This window comes from Anolis sagrei, chromosome 4 (assembly GCF_037176765.1).
Source record: "Anolis sagrei isolate rAnoSag1 chromosome 4, rAnoSag1.mat, whole genome shotgun sequence".
In the NCBI taxonomy this organism is placed as follows: domain Eukaryota; kingdom Metazoa; phylum Chordata; class Lepidosauria; order Squamata; family Dactyloidae; genus Anolis; species Anolis sagrei.
Window position 1 is genome coordinate 126,870,348 of NC_090024.1, and position 21,006 is coordinate 126,891,353.

At 38.3% G+C, this 21,006-nt stretch overlaps 1 protein-coding gene and 1 long non-coding RNA gene across 2 annotated transcripts in view; one reads left to right on the forward strand and one right to left on the reverse strand.

Annotated features, from left to right (window-relative positions):
* Positions 1 to 21,006, reverse strand: part of RASAL2 (RAS protein activator like 2) — a 298,400-nt gene that overhangs the window by 229,829 nt on the left and 47,565 nt on the right. The window lies entirely within an intron of this gene.
* The window catches only part of LOC137096819 (uncharacterized), a 30,388-nt gene continuing 15,641 nt past the window's right edge, over positions 6,260 to 21,006 (forward strand). Inside the window, exon 1 of the long non-coding RNA XR_010909745.1 lies at positions 6,260 to 6,318. This is a non-coding gene — a long non-coding RNA (uncharacterized lncRNA). The remainder of the gene's footprint in view (positions 6,319 to 21,006) is intronic.

The following is a 21,006-nucleotide window of genomic DNA, read 5'->3' on the forward strand; positions in this document are numbered from 1 at the left end:
TTTTGGCTTTGCAAATAGAAAGATTTTCTTTCAATTTGAAAGAAAAGCTCCATATTTACAATTGTTCTGAAACTACTAGCATGTTAGGGTCACTTTAGAGCTGTCATAAGTTAAAATTACTTCAAGACACATAACAACAACCACAGCAACAACAACAACTATTTACTCTTTATTCTTCAAGGTTGGAATGGTACTTTCAGCATCTATGTTTAAACAGTTCTTACTGCTTTAGCTACACATAAAATTATATTTTGTAGACATCAACTTCAATAAAATATACTTTGGGAAATACGGCTAATTTAGGTCAGCGTATTTAGCCCTTGTTCATATCCTATATACCCCCTTCATTTTTGCTGTTTTGTCACTCTTTTTTAAAAGAATCTTTTGTATTTTATTTGCATATTTGAAATACCAAATAAAAATACACAGAACTTAGAGAAGGCCACAAGCATTTAAATAACCCTCTCCTTTATATTTCTGGAATGTATGGGTTTTTTTGCTTAAGCTCAACAAGGGTGCTACAGTGTTTCTGTACTTTTCATTTTCATTCTTCAGCCTAAAATCCAACTGTGCAACTATTACTTTTCTTGGCCTCTAACGTTTTCCCTCTTCTATTGTTCTGTTTCAGGTCTCAATTCCCTTCCAGTTCCAAGTCTTCAGACTATAAATACATTAAAAGGAAATATCCAAGGTCTATATCCAGCCCTCTTTCTTTCAGAGATTTCTTCCTTCAAGCCAAAAGTTTTGTCTGAATCCAGTACTTTTTAATATGACAAATTCCAAAAGAGTAATTCCCAAATAACTACCCCATTTACTTGAATCTAATGCTTACAATTTTTAACTAAATGACCTTACCAAAATTAATGTGCACATTAGATTTGTGTCATATGGTAATCTTAGCACTGAGTCAAAGCAAAAGAGGAAGCTGCTTCAGGAGCTGCACCTGGAGCTCCTATTTGAGGGATACAATCTCTAATTTAATTGCTCAGTGCTGTGCAACCCTAGGATTTGTAGTTTGGTGAGGCATCAACATTCTTTGGCAGAGAAGCTCAAGGCCTTGTAAAACTACAGCCCCAGTGATTCCATAGCATCGAACCTATGCAATTGAAGTGCATTCATTCTAAAGCATTCTGCCTATTACAGGGAAAACCAGCTGATCCCTAACCCATCTAAAACACAGACATGTGCTTTTCATCTCAAGAACAGACAAGCATCCCGAGCTCTGAGGATCACCTGGGAAGGAATCCCATTGGAGCATTGCAGCGCACCCAAATACCTGGGAGTCACTCTGGACCGTGCTCTTACCTACAAGAAGCACTGCCTGAACATCAAGCAAAAAGTGGGTGCTAGAAACAATATCATACGAAAGCTGACTGGCACAACCTGGGGATCACAAAGCAGAGACAATGAAGACATCTGCCCTTGTGCTATGCTACTCTGCTGCTGAGTATGCATGCCCAGTGTGGAACACATCTCACCATGCTAAAACAGTGGATGTGGCTCTTAATCAGACATGCCGCATTATCACAGGGTGTCTGCGCCCTACACCACTGGAGAAATTAAACTGTTTAGCCGGTATTGCACCACCTGACATCCGCTGGGAAGTAGCAGCCAATAGTGAAAGGACCAAGGCAGAGACATCTCCAGCTCATCTCTTGTTTGGGTATCAGCCATCATGTCAACGACTTAAATCAAGAAATAGTTTTCTAAGATCTACAGAGACTCGCTGGAACACCTCAGCAAGCGAGAGTCCAAAAGTGGCACTCAAACCCAGAACCTCAACCAATGGCTGATACCATTGGTATGAGAGACTACCTGGACACACAGAAAACTGGGCGACTTGGAAGGCGCCGAACAGACTGCGCTCTGGCACCATGAGATGCAGAGCCAACCTCAAGAAATGGGGCTACAAAGTGGAATCCACAACATGCGAGTGTGGAGAAGAGCAAACCACAGACCACCTGCTGCAATGCAACCTGAGCCCTGCTACATGCACAATGGAGGACCTTCTTGTAGCAAAACCAGAGGCACTCCAAATGGCCAGATACTGGTCAAAGGACATTTAATCAACTACCAAGCTTGCAAACTCTCTTTTGTCTGTTTGTTAAAAATTTGTTTAAAATGTAATACAATTGTCTGGTTGATACTGAAAGATAAAAAAACAACAACCCAAGGTTTTCTTTTTCATTTCTGGAAGCTTTGGTGTCCTAACACTTTTGTTTTTAAAGCAAGAATTCTAAGCAGGCAACAAATGTAATGCACACTTTACTTTTTTTAACCAAATTACAAAGAGTGCACTTTTGCCCCTCAGCAAATGCCCCCCCTTTTTTTGTTTTAGGGCTTTGACAATTGGAGGTGTGCATTAGATTTTCACCTCAATAGTCTTGATCACATCCTGGACACTCACGGTTGTGGTTTCCATGATTATCTATCTAAAATACAGTCTTCCTCCTTTTCTGCTGCCCTACACATTACCAAGCAATACTGTCTGTTTTAGTGAGTCATCTCTTCTCATGATATAGCCAAAGTATTATGTCTTGGTTTTCTTCAACAGTCCTTCCAAGTCTTTGCTCTTTGTCCTAATAGTGTGGGTCATCTGCATACCCCCAAATTATTGATGTTCCTTCTCCAATGAAATCGACTCCTCTAAATATAACATGTTTTAGAATCCAGGAAGGCATCCATATGATACAATTACAACTATTTGTATCACTTGACTTGTCATAGTTGCATCCTATGGAAACCAGAGATCTGTAGTTTCATGAATTACAGTAAATCCTCAAGTTACAAACATCCAACTTATATCCGATTTTTAGTTACAAATTTGTGTGTGTGTGGGGAGGGGGGGGGCGATGGTAGGTGGGCTTGGAAAAAGGTGTACTAGCTAGCAGTGCATGTCAGACCTTTTTGCAGTATTTCACAACAATTAAGCACTGGTAAAAATAAATAACACGTTAAGATTCGGCATTGAATTGCTGCCAAAATGTAAGCCGTCCTGAGTCCCCCTTCAGGGGTGGAGAAGTGATGGGGTAGAAATACCAGAAATAATAATAAGTTGCATTTAAAGTAGAACTCCATGCACATTTTTAAAGTTTTGATACGAGATTTTTGCTGCTATCTTTATCTTCATGAGAAGAATTCAGTTTCACTTCCTGTCCCTGAGACAACAGGAAGTGAGAGGAACTCTGCTCCTAGGAAGGGAAATTCACTCCTGTAAGAGTTATCATGGGAACAGGGTGTCTTTGTTGAAACTTTCTCACCAATTCTTGTTTCCCCCACAACTCAAAATTTTTGAAATCTAATTGTCACAGGGACAGACAATGGGGAGCAAAATAAAATGGCATGCAAACAAATGCTAACCCTTCCCTGTGCTATCCATAACAAAAAAAAATGGGCTAGAATTACACTTAAAAATGTCTGTTCCAACTCACAGCCAAATTCGGCAATAAATCAACAGAACCTGTCTTGTTTATAACCCAGGGACTTCCTGTACCTAGACTCCTCTGCCAGAGGAATCTAATACTGTCGTTCAAAGCAAAAAAAAGCGAGGTACATCTTTAAACTATTTACTCCTGTAGGGTGAACCAATTATTTAATTAGTTCCTCTATTCCTACTGCAGGCTGGTTTTTGAATAGTGTACAGTACTTGAAGCAACTTGAAGTACTTGCATCCTTGAAGTGACTGGACTGCCCTTGAAGGAGCTGGGGGTGGTGACGGCTGACAGGGAGCTCTGGCGTGGGCTGGTCCATGAGGTCACGAAGAGTCGGAGACGACTGAACGAATGAACAACAACAACACTTGAAGCAAATTGCAGCAGCAAATCCCCTCTCCACTCAGAGCGGTGGCAAACAAGAGGGGAAGCAGCCAAGTGAGGAAAATTGTTGCCTCCGTTCTTCTAACCCAGGTAGTAACCATGTCCTCCCAACACTGCTGCCTTTCACCCAGCACCTTTGCTCAGTGACCTCCTCATCTCACTGCACAGCCAATTTAGTACTGAGTAGAAAGCAGCTTCAAAAGTAAATAACCACCACTTTCAGTGTTCTTCTAATATTGGACAGCTCCAGTGATCCTCACTCATGACTGTTGTAAGAGGATGGTATGCCAGCTAAATGAGAAGGATTTCTATTGGTGCCAATGGCAAAATATCAGAGGGAATAATTTACTTGGCTGCATCTCATCTCATGGCACAACCATGTAATGGCTAGTGGGAGGACAGGGGGTTGCCAATTGGGAAGATCATTGCCAGCTGTATTCTCATAGCTTGATGCCTGATGTGGATATTCTCTAAGACCTCCCAGCAGTTCTCCAGATAGATGATGTCATCATCATCATCATGTGCCAGCTATATGAATAGCTGGAAAGGATTGTCCTTGCTCAGCAACCCCTTGGCCTGCTACCAGCCACTACAGACTGGGGGGGGGGGGGACAAGAAATAGATCTGCACTGGGAGGAAAAGAATAATCTATTTAAAGAATTGAGGGGAGAAGGGGGTTTCTTGAAGGCTTCTCCTTTCTTGGGGTCACTCAACACTCGATAAGAAGTCTCTTACTCAGTCTATGAATATTCTTTTCATGACTATTTAACTGGCCAACACGCATTTTGGTGCCTCAAATGCTAGCCTTGTTTCAAGGTTTATTTGAACTGGTGATTTCAAAAATGACACCAGTTTCCCCCAGTCAACTCTAGTTTTTGAGATACAGAACATACACCATTGCCTCCTGTTTGCCAATAGGAAACCAGGATGACCAGATCTAAGAAACTAGAGCTGATGCAGTCTATCCAATAAAATTTTATGAATCACCCTCCCTAAATAACTTTAAGAACGGGGGGGAGGGGGGAGTTGTGTTATCCTCACAAACTATAATGCAGTGTACTATCCACTAAGCCACCAACAGCCAAAAGGAATTTGAGGCAACTACCTATTTGACAATAACCCAAGATGGTCGAGCAAAATCCAAAGAAGAAGTGTGTTTCTTCAGGCTGAAAAGAAATCTAACAGACAGAATAGCCGTTTTTAGAATATCCTGGAAAAATGTAGTCTGGGGATGCACAAATGGAGTCAGGATTCACAATGGTGCATGTTTAAATCCATGTCTGGAACATAATTATGTGCACCTTGTGAAGGAGCAGAGAAGAAAGAGCAAGCTTCCATCACCATAGCCCTTACTACTACAAACATGTTGGTAAATATTTAGGTTCCACAAACCTACTAATTTACCCAGGATAAAACAATGCAATGATCTACAAGCACTTAGAATGAAAACCTGTTGCCAAAATGTCTGTGATAATACTAGAGCATTATGTAATTCACTGATTACCAGAACAATGAACAAAATGGGTTGGATCCAGGATCTCCATCATACAGCAAGAGAACTCCACTCATGGAAGGTTTCATACTTCATACTTCCCTCTCTTTACAGCATTTTTTTTACAGAGCTAAAAGAGTTGTCTTGGCAAGGAAGGGGCAGGAAAATGACTTTAAATAGCCCAGTTCCACATTCCCATATTTGCATTCAAATAACAAAACAGCTGATAATACAATTGGTAATACAATTAGAATATTATACAGTGGTAATTTTTAGACATTATAATCTGTTTATATTATTATATTATCCAGACATTTTTTCTAAGTTATGGATCCATGTTAACTATTAAAACATTTTAAGGGAAAAAAGCAGTCCAATACCAAACTGTATTTTTTTTTGCACAATTACATGACAAATATAAACAGATGTATATAGGATATTTTGCAAGCTAGGCAAAATTCTTATCATTAGAAAAGCACTGAGAAAGGCACGGATATACATAAGCATGCTACAAGCCAGTAACCTTGTTTAATGAGGTGCAAAACCATAGCTACCTAGCTTAAAATTATAACCTCAGAAAATAAAAATGGGTTTTCAGCAGGCTTCTGAGTTGTTGCATGTACTTTTGTCTCTAATTACTTTGCCACAGTTTCCAGCCTCTCCTTTGGAGGCTACAGTGGCAGTTTTTACACTCCTGCCCAAGAGATGCAGACCACAGGAATCCTAACTGACCTGCAAATGCAGTGGGAAGCCTTGGAACTGGAGTCGGCCAATGTATCTGGAAGAGTTTCAAACTGTGTATCACTTCTTGGGTATGCATGCACTGGTAATTCCCAAGACAGACCAAAGGCAAAAAGACACCACAGAAACCCTGAGTCAACTTTTAAAAGAAAACCTTGTCATGGCTCCAAATATGGTCATTAGTAGTATACAGATTTCTGGCATCAAGATAGGAAACTGGAAGGGAAAGGGAGAGGAGTCTTCTCTTAACTAGGATCCTACTCTTCAACTGTAAGTAGAAATAGTTTTTCAGTTAACAAAGATATGCCCACAACGCTTAAATCTCTGTTAATCATTTGGAAAGTGGACAGATTATATTATAACATTCTCCATGGGAAAAAGTATAAAAGCAAAGTTTAAAAATGGGCATGTCCAGAAAAACTATACATAAAAATAGGCCCTACCAATTATATTTGTGAATATAAAGAACTGAACTGAGCTACATTTTGCCTGATGTATATGGAGTTAGTTCTAAGAAAACTGCATTAAATTGAATTGTGATTAGCACGCTCAATTGTACAATTTCGTAAGAATTACATTTACGCATGTATACTGTGCCTCTACTGGGGGATGGAGGGGAAAAACTGCACTCCTGACCTAAACACTCTCAAAAACCGATGAGCATTTTAGAGTAAAAAGGATCTAAATATGAATAAATCAAAGAAGAGAAATACTAAGAAATAGTTCCTTGGATTGTCCTGCTTGCCCAGCAGGGTCAGTTCTTAAGTTTTAAAAAACTCTTGGTAAAATATTCCTTGGTGAGCTCCTTCTTCTATGAGTTTGCAATGGACTGAGGACTAGTTTTTCTTCACATTATTGCCTAGCTATCTGACATCGCTCAGAGCTTCATCTAATTTCTTTTAAATAAAAGAACGAAACAGAGCTAGATCACACAAATAAGGCAGAATGCCAGACATTTGTGTTGGCCCTGGCCCCCAGATACTTTTACTATTGGGAAAGTGTCCTCTATTTTGATTGATACTACGCGGTGGGTCTCATATCACAGTGAACTTTGGAGAGGAACTTTGTCCAGACTGATTTTAAAGTGGACCCTTGGTATCTCTACTGAGGTTTGGTTCCAGTATCTGTTGTGAATACCAAAATCCAGGGATGCTCATGTCCCATTCTATACAAGAATGTACTAAAATTGTATTCACTTTTTTTAAGAGGTCACAAAAAGTGTACTAATTTTAGGCATAAAAGGATTCATAAAAATGAACATATTGAGGAAGGGGTATGTCTAAAATATTTTGGATATACTCATGTGTAATTAAATGTGGAAATATTTCTGAAACATTTATTTTACTTGTGTTTCAAAATTCTGATTTTTAATTATTTTTTCCTATTTATATCTACATAGTTTGTTCTATTTACATCTCACTCCATATGTCACATTTCTGGAGTCAGAAACCAGAAGAATTTAAATAGGCTATGATCTGAATTCTGTCATTGGGTCTAGATTTAGTTATACTTAGAAGCCATCAGTTGAAAATAAATGGAGTTAAGCCACTCATGACCAACTTCAGTCAGATTGATTTTAGCACTTCCATTTGAATAACTGATTTGGGATCTGACCGACTGACTTATAAAAAAAATGCTTGGGAGCATTTCAAAGTCCTTTTAAATTCCTTTTTTCACATCATTTTGAAAAATGGTCACACACACATGTCTTGTATTGGTATATATTTTTTTTAAAAAAAAGAAAGTCAAGCAGTCAATGCTGTTTACATATTTAATTGGACATCTGGGAAATACTGCAAGCAATAACTTGATAGCTCCTACTGTTCTATTCTGATTGATGCTTTTTAAAATAAAGCATGCCCAGTAGGCATTCATGAGATGGAAAGGAATTATGAGAGATAAAAAAGCATGATGGCATGTGCAATTATGTTGCCATTAAATTCAGAAAGGGAAAGATGTTACACATGACAACACGGTAGTCAAGGTCAAATTCAATACTATATCAATGAAACGCAAGCTCACAGAACAGACCCTTCCATTCCCCTCTTCCGCTCCCATTTCTATGTACCAAAGTCTCTCCTGAAGACTGGAGGAACTGCCAAACATGGTCTGTACCTTAATCTGCAATGAATCATTATACAATGTTATTCTTTCAGACAATCCCAGTATTCAGCAGGACCCTTATTATCCTTTGGAGGAGCTTTTGAGGGATATAGGAGACCACGCAGAGAAGATTATTGTAGGAGTTTGCCTTCCTCCAGCAGAGTACTGGATTCTACCCACTATGTTTAAAGAAGTGAATTACAGCAGTGAAAACATATGAATGTACTGTAAAAAATAAAGTCATACTAGTGCTCTCTCCAGATAAATGGGCCCAATAAGTGGGATCTAAACCAAAGGATGCATTCCACTAGTGGACCTTGAGTTCTCTGTAGGATAATGATTTTAAATCTTCTCTTTTAGGCTAGGAATAGTTACAAATCAAAGGTTGCTCATCCTGAAATTCTATGCCTACAATTCAACTTGGGATCTTCAACTGTAAAGCATGTGTTCTATCACTTTGCTATGCCCAACCTTTTTCTGTAGCACTCAAAGCCATTCTCTGTTATTTTGTATGAGACATAATAACACATACACACAAAGATGTATTAAACATTGAACAAACAAATGCCCAGACCATACAGTCATCAGTTTTAAAACAGGCTTTCACATACTCCTTCAAAGTGCTCACCACAGATAACTGGCTATTGTTCTGGAATTACATGTGAAATAGAGGAGGACTGGGGGATAATGCAGGTTTCTATTAAAACTTAAAGTTTCCAATAGAATTTGTTTCCACTAAAAAATCCCTAAAGTAATCCTTAACAAATAATCTTAAAGGTTTAACAAGATTTTCCCCAGAGTATTAATGTTTCAAAGCTGATTTTAAAACCTAATCTTCATTTACTAAAATACTTGGTAGGGAAGCAGGGAAGAAATTGTTCTCAGAAGGGAAATCTGTCTCTGAGACTTCAAATGCATTTCGACATAATAACAGATGCCCAAAATGAATTTTATTCTCAACAATAGTTTCAGAAGGACTCAACACTGTCTATGAAATAATTAATAATCATAGAACCACAGAGTTGGAAAAGACCACATGGGTCATCCAGTCCAACCCCCCACCATGCAGGGAAAGCACAGTCCAAACCCCTGCCATGAAGGAAAAACATAAGCTAAGTCCCCCTAACAGATGGCCATCCAGTCTCTGTTTACAAGCCTCAAAGGAAGGCTTATTGAACAGCTCTTATACTTAGGAAGTTCTTCCTAATGTTCAGGTGCAATCCACTTTCCTGTAATTTGAACCCATTGCTCCTAATCTCTAGGGCTGCAAGTAATGTGGGATGATGGAGGAAAAAATGTAACATAAAGAGCAAGTAGATACTGTAAACATTTAGGAGTACTCTGGACAATATAAACCATTCCCACCCCACCCAACACCCAGTGATCACATACCCCAAAGGTTTGTGTCTTCTTGCCTGAGAAGCACATATGCAACTCTCCTTCTTCTTGCAAAGAGCTCCAAGACCACAGGTCTATAAGCACACCTTATCAATAAGACAAGTGCAAAGAATCCAGAACTTCTAACTGGGCTAAGACTCAAAAGAGACATGCACAAGAAGTAGAAAAGGGGAGAAATCACCAAAGTTGAATTCAAATTAATAACCAACTCCTGTAGGGAAACGGTTCGCAAGGCTAAGGCACAAAACGAGGTCAGGCTTGTCAAGGACATTAAAAACAATAAAAGGGCTTCTTTGCTGACATCAGTAGAAAAATGAAGAACAAAGAGGTGATAGGGCTCTGCGAGGAGAAAATGGGGTAATGCTGACAGGAGAGAGGGAAAAGGCAGAACTACTCAATGCCTTCTTTGCCTCAATCTTCTCACAAAAAGAAAGCTGTCCTCAACCTCAGCAACATGGATTGGACGAAAGATTAGGGGAAATCCAAATAGGGAAACAAGTCATCCTGGAATACCTGGCCACTCTAAATGAATTCAAGTCCCCAGGGCCAGATCAACTACACCCAAGAGTATTGAAGGAACTAGCGAAAGTTATTTCAGAACCACTGGCAATCATCTTTCAGAGTTCTTGGAGAATGGGATATATCAACATGGATTTATCAAAAACAAGTCATGCCAAACTAATATGATCTCTTTTTTCAAGAGTTACAAGCTGGGTACATGCTTGTAACTCTTTCATGTGCATTACAAGCAGGCCCGTAGCCAGGATTTCATTTCGGGGGGGGGGGGGGCTGATTTTTTTCAGGGGGGCTGAATTTCGGGGGGGGGGGCTGAGTCTGAGTGAAAGAGGGTCTAGCCTAGCAAACCCTTTGTATCATTACCCCAATACCCCCATGCATATGGGATATATTGAGTATGGTGATCAGATCATGATATGAATAAACATAACAGTTTAAATAATGCACCAGTAAGGCCTTTTCGCGAACCACCATGAGAATTTGGGGGGGGGGGGGGCAGAAGCCCCTCAAGCCCCCCCCCCCCCCCCCCCCGGCTACATGCCTGATTACAAGTTATGTTATGGTAGAAAATGTGGCAGATATGGTAGGAGCAGGTGAGATGTTACAGAAATAATAACTGATGTACTAATGTTAAATAAATATTGTAGACTCAATTCAAAAATTGTACAAATGTTCTCCTCATATATAAATATTCCAGTATATATGTATAAATGCTTATTGATCCTGAAAGGTAGAAATCACATTCCCAGGTGTTTCAAACATGTTGATGTTTTGTGAAGTTCTCAGTTATATTGAAATTGATGACAACAGTGTTGTAGATTCAATGGCCACCAGAGACTATAAACTTAGGCATCTTAGAATTCAGAAAGCAAAATGGTATTTGGGGGGAGTGAGATTACTTAGCAAATGTTACCAGCATTAAGAAATTTCAATTCCATTAAGGAATGGAAAGTAGATAGAGAAAACATGAGGGGACAAGTAGTATATGAAATTCCATTTATGGAGATCTTACAGTTTACCAGAATTGCAGATCCTTGCAGAGCCTCCACATTTCCAGAACCAGGACAAAAAGGTAGAAACATTATTGAAAAAAAAACCCCTCATACTTTCTTCAAAGGCTTTTAAGGTAAAAAAAGGTTCTATACTAACTTTAAGCAAGTTATTTCACTGATAAATTTCCTTCGAACTTTTCCAATGAAAATTCCAGAAACGTTATGGCTTATTAGTTAGTCCCCTGCCTCTGGTCATAATCAGAAATCCTGTTCTTTTTCTTCCACAATTTTTTCCTCCTAAAACACAGTAGCTTCCAATTTGTAGTAAGGATGGAATAAGTTGCTTCTTCTGTCCCTTATCTATACATCCATGAAAGCAAAATTAAATCTTGAGTTCTCTGATAGGAGAGGAGGACTCAAAAAAGAGAGGGTTTAACTTATGCCTACTGGTTTTGGATGATGATAGAGAGATGGAAAAGCTTCTTGGTGTTTCTTACCTCCTACAATTTATCAAGCACTTGGGAGAAAAATTGCAGCTCAGCTAGTGGAGCAGATCCATCATCCCTGTTTCTAATTTCCTCTTCTGCTGCAATTTCCTCTTCTACAGATATAGGTGTAAGAGTTTTCTCTAGTTTTCAGTCTAATGCTAAGCATGCAATTCTGCCCGTTCTCTGATTTACTATTAAAACTGGGTCAAAAGATCTAGCTCTTTGAGCCTTTTCCCATGGAACATGTTCACTGGGGCATTTATCTTTCACATGTAGCCCTTGTGAATCACAGGTCAAGATCAGCCTTGAATTGCAGCAATCACTGTACTTATTTATTGCACAAATGGAGCACATCATTACTAACCATCGTCTGGGCCCATGTCAAAATTCTTCAGAAAGGCTCTTGAGAAATGAAAGCTAAAACCGTACAAAAGACAGCTATTTTAAGAATATGCCCTCTACCAAATACACTTCCTGGAACTGTCAACACTAATACAGTTTAGCACTTATAAACAAGTCACGAGAAAAATGCGTCCACTCCAGGGAAAGAAACTTCACTTCCTTCATAACATTACCTGCTGTTCTGTCACCACCTTGACATGTTTTTCCACTTGCATTTAAACAACACAATTTGACCAATGCATCCTAGGGCTTAACTCCACTGTCTTACTAGCTGATGTCTGCTAACACAATTGAGTCTTCCAGTTTCACCACAGCCTTGTTTAAGTAAGTTTTGAGCAGCTTTTAGCAGCACAATCCTCAAGGGCAAGTTTTGAAGGCCACTGACAACTGCAGTTGAATAATCCCCCCCCCCCCCCGAAAAAAAAGTTACAGCAAACAAGTAATTAAAATATGCAAGGAAAAAAACACATTTGTTAGACTGGCGTCCTAACTCCAAATGTCAGAACAAGTGGCAGGGCAACCTCTTTAAATACATGTAAGGCCTGCCTTTGCAGCTTTAAAGAAGCAAAATTATAATCATTTCACAAATTCCAGTTAAAATAAGCAACAGTACCAACCATTCCTAAAAATAATTTTCTGTAAGTACACATGGAAGGAATTGAGGAGCATTTTGCTCAACTTACTCTTGTCTCATGTTGCCATGTCTAACCATAGCCTATATTACCATCCCTCTTCACCAAGGAGCCATTGTACAGTAACTATTTATATTTTACTTTACTTTATTCATATGTACTAGTATTTCTGAAATGGTCCAACAGCCATTAAAGCCAGGGCTGCGCTACATACATTTAAACATATTAAAAACAAGAGCAGTTCCAACAATCTCGCTTATGCTATAAGCAAGTACTAAAAATCTATTTTAAAAAAAACTGGGGAGGCAACAGAAGCATTCCCCGCAAGCATATATTACATCATAAGTATAGGCAACTGAAAGTTAATTCGGTCTCTTATTGCACCCTTGGATTTACATATTCCCAAGGTACATTATATCTTCAAGCACATCAGTCCACCCATTTAGCATATATACATGAAAAAACATTAAATATAGTAAATGTACTAGACACAGCATAAAAGAAACCCCAAAGCCTTCTATCTAACCTTAAAAAGGCTCTTGAAACTTCCATTTGACACCTTGGGTGCTATGGCTCAAAGATATAGAAGCATGGAAGGTGTTGCTGACAAATAGTGCTGGATGTCTTACCAAACTGCAAACTCCGGAATGCCATAGTCTTGAGCCATGTCAGTTATAGGTGTGTCAAACTGCATTAATAATACAGTGTAGATGTACCCTCAGTCAGCATTTATTCAACTGAGACATGACCCTGTGATATCCGCCCCCCCTTAACTTTCCAATAGATTTTAGTAGCGTGAGAAATCACTGAAGAGCTAACTTACTGAAGGGGAACAGCAAAATAACTTAATGGGAAACATCTACAGAGCCTTTTTCTTTGTGTTTCAGATCATGTGTTTATTTATTTATTATTTATTTTAATGGATATTGACCATAGTGGAACTTACTCCACATAGAAACATTTCTTCCTACCAGGCAGCAATTGACAATACCTTTCAAAATTTAATTCCAATACTGAATTTGTTAAAGAACAGATATAGGCTTACCCAAGCAGCATTGAACACTACCAATTAGTTTTCTAAACTATTGCCGTATTTTCTGGCATATAAGACTACTTTTTAACCCAAGAAAATCTTTGCAGAAGTCAGGGGTCATCTTATATGCGGGGGTCATCTTATATGCGGGGGTTGTCTTATACGCGGGGGTAGCATTATACATAGGACTAGTCTTATACGCTGGGAGTCATCTTATGTGCCGGGAGTCATCTTATAGAGCAGGTGCTGAAACTTCCAATCTAGATTGGAGAATCTGTGGTTGCTGCATATGGTGGAGGGAGCTAAAAAATGGTAGTGGCCATGTCCCTGCTGTATGCAGCGACTGTATGAAAGCATTAAGGGTGACACTGTACAAGTATGGTAGAATAAAATCCATTCATCAGGATCTGTGGACTTAATGCGGTCCTGATGGTGAGGTGAAGGGGTGCCTCACCGGGAAGGTGTAAGTGAAGGGTTAGGGTTAGGTGCAAGCTGCAGGCGTCCGGGGCGCCCGGGGTATGGTAAAAAGAGATACAGTGGCTTTGGGCCCAGAAAACACAGCTCTTTTACCTGTCTGGCCCGCCCTTGTATTCTATTACCGTACCTCCTCCTCTACCTCTCAGATTTTGCTCTTGAAGACTGCAGTGAAGTGGTGCAGGTGCGCATGTGCGAGATCTGAGAGGTAGAGAAGGAGGTACAGTAATAAGAAAATTTCCATATTGAAATCAAATCTGATGCTTTTAAAAATTTTATTTGGTGTGTGTTGGAAGAGGAGTAGTCTTATAAGGCAAGTATATCCAAAAATGTATATTTTAACTGGAAAAGTTGGGAGTCATCTTATATGCCCGGTCATCTTATATGCTGGAAAATACGGTACTTATAAGTAACAGTGGTGTTTGTCTTGAATTATTTTGAGGATCCGAGAAAGAGAGAAGGAGGGGGGGGGATGCAGATCGATGTTGTATTTTGGTTATGTGAAAACAAATTCCTCATAATTCATAAAAGTGGTGGATAAAAAGATGGTTATAGATGGGACTGTTTTTAAAAAGATGAAAAACATTAGCTAACTGGAAAAGGATTTGTGGAAACCTAATTTAAGGGACTTATAAACATGGTAATTATGAACACATTTTTTACTCTTGTTGGAGACAAAGTTTGCCCAAATGGGCAATGAAAGGGAAGGCTGATCTCTTTAAACGATAATGAAAAAATGGGTGATACTATAATGTAACAGCTTGCAGTGTGTCTGAACATTTGGGCAGTTCTAAAATGATTGAAGTCTATGGGTACACTGAAGCGAAGGGAACGTTCTTAAAGAACAGGAAGGATGCCTGATTTTTTTTTAATGTAAGCAGAAACCTTCTGTAGGCTACAGGCTAGCCAAAAAACAGCACACTAATAATGGAGGACAGAACAAGTAACAGGATCTTAGTCACCTAAAAGATGAGATGCTGGCACCCAAGAATCATCCACCCTCCACAGGATGGTACCTTTTTAAAAGGTTTCTGTCGTTCTGATCCAATCCTCTGCACTGCCAAATTCCCATACAAGCATAATTAACATGTCTCATTTAAAATTGCCATGTTAAAAATTGTACACAGGAAGGCAGTTGTTCAATATTCTGATGGAACTTATTCAGACATCTGAAATTAAATAGGCAGTATCAAATCAAATCATTATTCATAGTCAGCAACCAGTATAGAATCCTCCCTTACAATCATCCATCCACCTCAGTACAGTGTTTACATTAAGTTAGGATACGTATAAAACCATACTCTAAATTTTTTGAAAAGATAACCTAGACTTTTAAACTATACAATGTTAAAAACATTTTGTCCCATACTATCTGACTGCAGGATGTCATTTTTTAATTTTACAAATTGATGCACAGAAGAGGGCCATTAATATTGTAATTCTGATATCACTATCCATTAATGTATAGTCCAATATATCTTTAGTGATCGAGCCAGCCATTCTTACCACTATTTGACTGAGGATACCTTTATGGAGCTTTTCATAGATAGGGCATCTACAAAGCATATGTTCTCTAGAGAATCTATTTCAGCAAGTGGGAAAGGGCAAAGCTGATGGGTATCCTTGAGAGAATTATGGCATCATCAGCATACAGTAATACGGAGATGTGCTGGTTTGTTTGTTTGGGGGAATGAAACCTTAGAAGCTTAGATCTTCCAGATAAGAAGCTAAGTCATTTAAATAAAAGATGAATAACTTTGGAGCAAGTAAACAACCCCCTCTCACTCTCATGAAGGTTTTAATGGGATCAGTTAAAAATCCATTTTGGTTATATCTCTAAAAGGTATTATTGTACATAAGTTGGATAAGAGCCAATAGTCTCCTGTCTACAATAATGCCCTGCAATTTGTGCCAGAGTTTTTCCCTATATAATGAATCAAAAGTCACTTTCAGGAGTCTACTGTATACCATGATGATGATGACAATGATGATAATAATAATAATTTATATTCCGCTCTATCTTCCCGAGGGGACTCAGAGCGGATTCCAACATAACAATGGCAAACATTCAATGTCTACATAAAACAGAAAATCCCAGAAAAACCCTGCATATGAAAGTAACATCAAAACCTAACATTGAATTAAAGCCTAAGATGAGTAAATTAAACCTAGCATCAATAAATTAAACTACACATAGACAAAATTCTATAACAACATAAATCTAAACAAAACATCCACGTAAGAACATACAAACACTGTTCATGTTGAGGATGATCCTTGGACTGATGCTAGTCCAAGGGCTATTGGACAATAGTTTGGGAAAGAAAGAGACACTTGTAGTTAATGAGCACAAATATGGCATACAGAGGACCGGTGAGGGGTAGGTAGGTGGGGGGGGGGGCAGACCTGGTCTCCAACAGCATATATCTCAAGAACTAGAAAGTGCTGCAACAAATCAAAGCAGCTACTTACGCACCACTCACATGGAACTTCTAACTGCTTTCATTTGTTTCAGCACTTTTTAGCACTTGTGCATCAAACCATATTTACAGAGAGACGAATTAACACAAATGGCATTTCTCAGAGAACACAGCTGGCTGTGAACGAATAAACGCTGTGTGCTCCAAGCCAGGCAGGCTACATAGAGACTATGCTTGTGCCTTTGAGTAACATTCTTACTGAATGACGCATCGTTATTTCAGATGTACAGAAAGTGTTTGAATGTCATCCATCAATTGTTTTGATGCAGCTGAATGTTCAACCTACACCAAAAAGTAGCAATTTATTTTGTGCTCTCAACAGCTCCTATGACACTGCTGCCTGAGATACTTTGTGAATTCACAGCAGAGGAGAAATCTGAATCACAGGTCTGCTTCTTAGCCCTGTGTGATACCTGCCCTCAGTCAAAGTAATAACCAACAACAGAGCTGAGAAAAAGGCAATTTATAAAAGCATGCAGAGCCGACACTTAAAAAGAATTAGATGTTTGTTGTCTCAGAGGAATCTGATTTTTTTTTTTACTCCTCTATATTAAGTTGCATTTATACTGAAATTCTTTGAGACAGGAACTTATCTTTCACCATACACCACACACAGAAGACAATGCACATTGTAAGGACACTAAGTAATTCAGCATCTTATGCAGTCGATTAAATATCATTTAGCAGAAAGCGAAATGAAGGCCCCTGAGCCTTACCACCATAACATACCACCCAGTCCTTCCTAGGCACTGGCAAATGGACATTTCGGAGCAGAAGGTGGAGGCATTTTGGATGTGTTAGAGCAGTGGTTCTCAACCTGGGGTCCCCAGATGTTTTTGGCCTTCAACTCCCAGAAATCCTAACAGCTGATAAACTGGCTGGGATTTCTGGGAGTTGTAGACCAAAAATATCTGGGGACCCCAGGTTGAGAACCACTGTGTTAGAGAAACTAGCCAACTGTTTGGTTTGGTAGAACTAGAGAAAGCTTGGGCTTACCACCCGCCATTCTTTTCTCAAAAGGAACTCATCCATAAAACCTTTTCCTGTCCAAAGCAACATATCAAGTATACCATAGTTCAAGTTAAAACTATGTAGTATGTGGAAATAGTGGTTTATTTTTAAATTACCTACATGCTAGTATTTCAGTTGAAGATAGGATAGGTCCCCTTAGGGCAACTTAGAGTGAAGGGCCTATCCTGTCTCCAATATTCCCAAACTTGTCTAAACACCCAAAACCTAGTGTTATGACCTGATGCTTTCCATATCCTTGTATTAAAACTATCAAGTCATTTTTGTCAGTTATGTTTTCTCTATTAATCTTTCTGCATACAGCCTAAGAAAGAGAATCTAGTGCACTACGTAATGCTATTAAATATGTAAGTAATACAACTAAAATTGCCTTCTGAAGTCTTGATTTAATTTCAACTTTTCCAAGAGAGATTTTAAGGGTCAGATATCACCTCTGACTATACAAATACCCACTATTACCTTTCTGATAATTTGCATTTAATTAAGAAAATTAAATAACTTTAGTAATTATTTAAATTATTATTTCAGACTCTGAATTCAAAAAGCGCTCTTTCTAAAATAATTTATTACAAAAAACATGGGCAATTAAATGCATGGACAGTCAAATACTTATAAGCCAGAAAGTCAAACAGAAGCATATTTTAACTTTTAAATCCATTAAGGGGTTAGTAGTACAGTATTTCACAAGCTTTTGGTAGTCATGGAAAACTTTAGTTCCCCCACCCCTGAATTAACTTTGAAAACATAATTGATTTTTGTAAGTGAGAAGATATAGATTTAGACCAAGAAATAATAAGAATTACTCAAGGTCCAAAACCCATCCTGTTGCTCTCCACAAGTCACAATGAAAATCAATGTGTGTGCCCAATCTGAAAGAACCACAAACAATGACCCAGAAGGGAAAAAAATCCTTTTAGGGAAGAATGTGTTGGTACACATTCTTCCCTAAATAAGGAATAATAGAAGGCAGACATAAAGTGGAGCCACTCTCCCCAAACTGATGCTATGGATAGGTAAGAACCATGGGCAAACAGTACTGGGTTTCCAATATACATTTTAGGTATTACTGTATTGGAGAGAGGAAGCAGCATATCTATATAGACGGGTAACAAATTCCATGATGATCAAATTAAATTACAGTAAAACGTTCATCTGGAAGGTTGAATTAATTCAAAATGTTTACAAGCCAAAGAATTACTGAAGGAATCATTACCTCCAACTAATATGAAGTGACACAGAACAAACATATCCAACTGAATTTGAAGAAGTAAATAATCAGCCAAATAAGAGTAAATGAGAGGAAGCAACATTCAAAAGAGAAAAGAACTATAAGTGACTGCTTTTAGAAATAGAAGTTTGAGAAATGTAGTTTAGGGCAGGGCCTTTGAATTCTCTGGCACGGGGCTCCTCACTTTCCCAAACTACATTTCTCAGAATTCTGTGCTTTCTCAGTTTCTTTTCTAGTGAACTCTGTTTTCTCCCTGCTTGCTTCCCAATCCTGATGGCAAGAGGCCATTAATTTAAAGAGGAATGACAGCTTTTTTGGCTTTGCTTTGCTTGCTTGTGCTAAAAATGAAACTGACTTTGGGAAGCTTCCGAGGTTTACAAAATTCAAACAAAAAACTATTGGCTACATTTTGCTTCTTAAGTTTTTGGCATGGGCCATGCTCACATGTTGGATATTGTGTTGTAAGTACGAATTTAATTCCACTTATGAGGACTAACAATATTTTTGCACAGACTTAATACACACTACACAGGCAGCAGTGCTATAAATTCTCCTTAAACACATTCCCATGTTAAATAAATACAGAGTTAACAGCTAGACAGATGTTTTATCCCTAATTCACTTTCTTATAGTAATGCCTACCACCAAAGAGGAAAAAATTGAAATATTTTCTGAAGCACTCTGTTTAAAAACCTCCAGAGAAGAAGACCCCATCATGCTCCGAGACAGCATATTCCACTGGGTTGTTGGACAATAAGCCTTCAACAATACATTGAGCATATTCCACTGTTTAGGAATAGTTTCCTAATAAAATAATAGAATCATAGAGCTGGAAGAGATCACATGGGTCATCCAGTCAAATTCAACGAAAAACCACAGTCATATTTAGGTGGAATCTATTTTCTTCCATTTTGAATCCATTGTTATGTGCCCTAGTTTCCAGAGAAACAGAAAATAAGTTTGCTTCCTCCTCAATGTAATATACTTTGAAACTTTTAAACATGACTATCATGTCCCCTTTCAGTTCTCCAACTAAACAAATCCAGCTGTCTCAGTCACTTCTCATAGGGCTTGGCTTTCAAACCTTTGATAACTTTGGTTGTCCTTCTCTGGAGACATTCTAGCTTGTCAAAATACTTCTGGAAACATGATGCCCAGAACTGGACACAGTATTCCAAGTGAGGTCTGACCAATACAATAAAATAATTAAAAAATATGACAAATAGCTTCTAATTAATCACTAACACCTCTAGAGAAGAAGTGAGTTTGTTGCTATGTAACTTGAAGTCATTTTTGACTTATAGCAAATAAACTCAACTCACTTTAAGGTCACTTTAAGGTTGCCATACATTAAAAATGACTTCAAGGCACACACCAATAACAGTGTTCATGTTTAACTGACCAATTCAATTCTGTATAGGACACTATATCGGCCTTTGGAAAAGCAAAAGGAAAACAAATACATAATCGCTAGAAATCATTTTTAAAGAAAATATTTGCCTTATCTTTATATTTTTGTAAAAAAATTATGGATAGTTTCTCCACAAGGTTATGAAAAGAAAGGCAGTTTACGGAAGTATACCGAAGCTTCGAATGCCAGCTATAGCAAATGAATACTAAATACTAAAGTTAGAAATAGGAAAACCTCAGAAGGTACTCTTGAAGCAGAAAGAAGGAGGAAGGAGAAGAGGAAAATTGAACTGGTAAAGGAAAGAAAGGAGAGTTATTGGGATTCATCATAGGAAAGAAAGCTGAAAAGAATCTGCAGCGGGCAGAGGGCAGTATGTGCCAGCTTCTCATTTCCCAAGTTGAGACTACAAGGACTTTTCACTGTGTTAATTGCTACTATTAAATATTGGAGAAGAAAATCAAAGAGAAGGCAAATCAAAAGCTACAGACTTAGCTTTCACGTTAAAAAGAACAATGAAAAGACCTTTTTAAAAATTTAGTTTATTCCACAGTAACACAATGAAACAGGAGAATAGGTGAACAGGTTCCATATCTAACAATGAATGTAAAAGGCTTTCTCAGATGGAAGGGAAGCTGAAAAGTTTTAAAATATAAGAAAGAAAAAGTTATGAAGGCTTCAGACTTGTCACTGAAATCTTCACTAAGATTGAAAAAAAAGAATGAAATAAAAGGAATGTTTCGAGTGGTTAAAAATGAAGAACAAAGAATCTTTA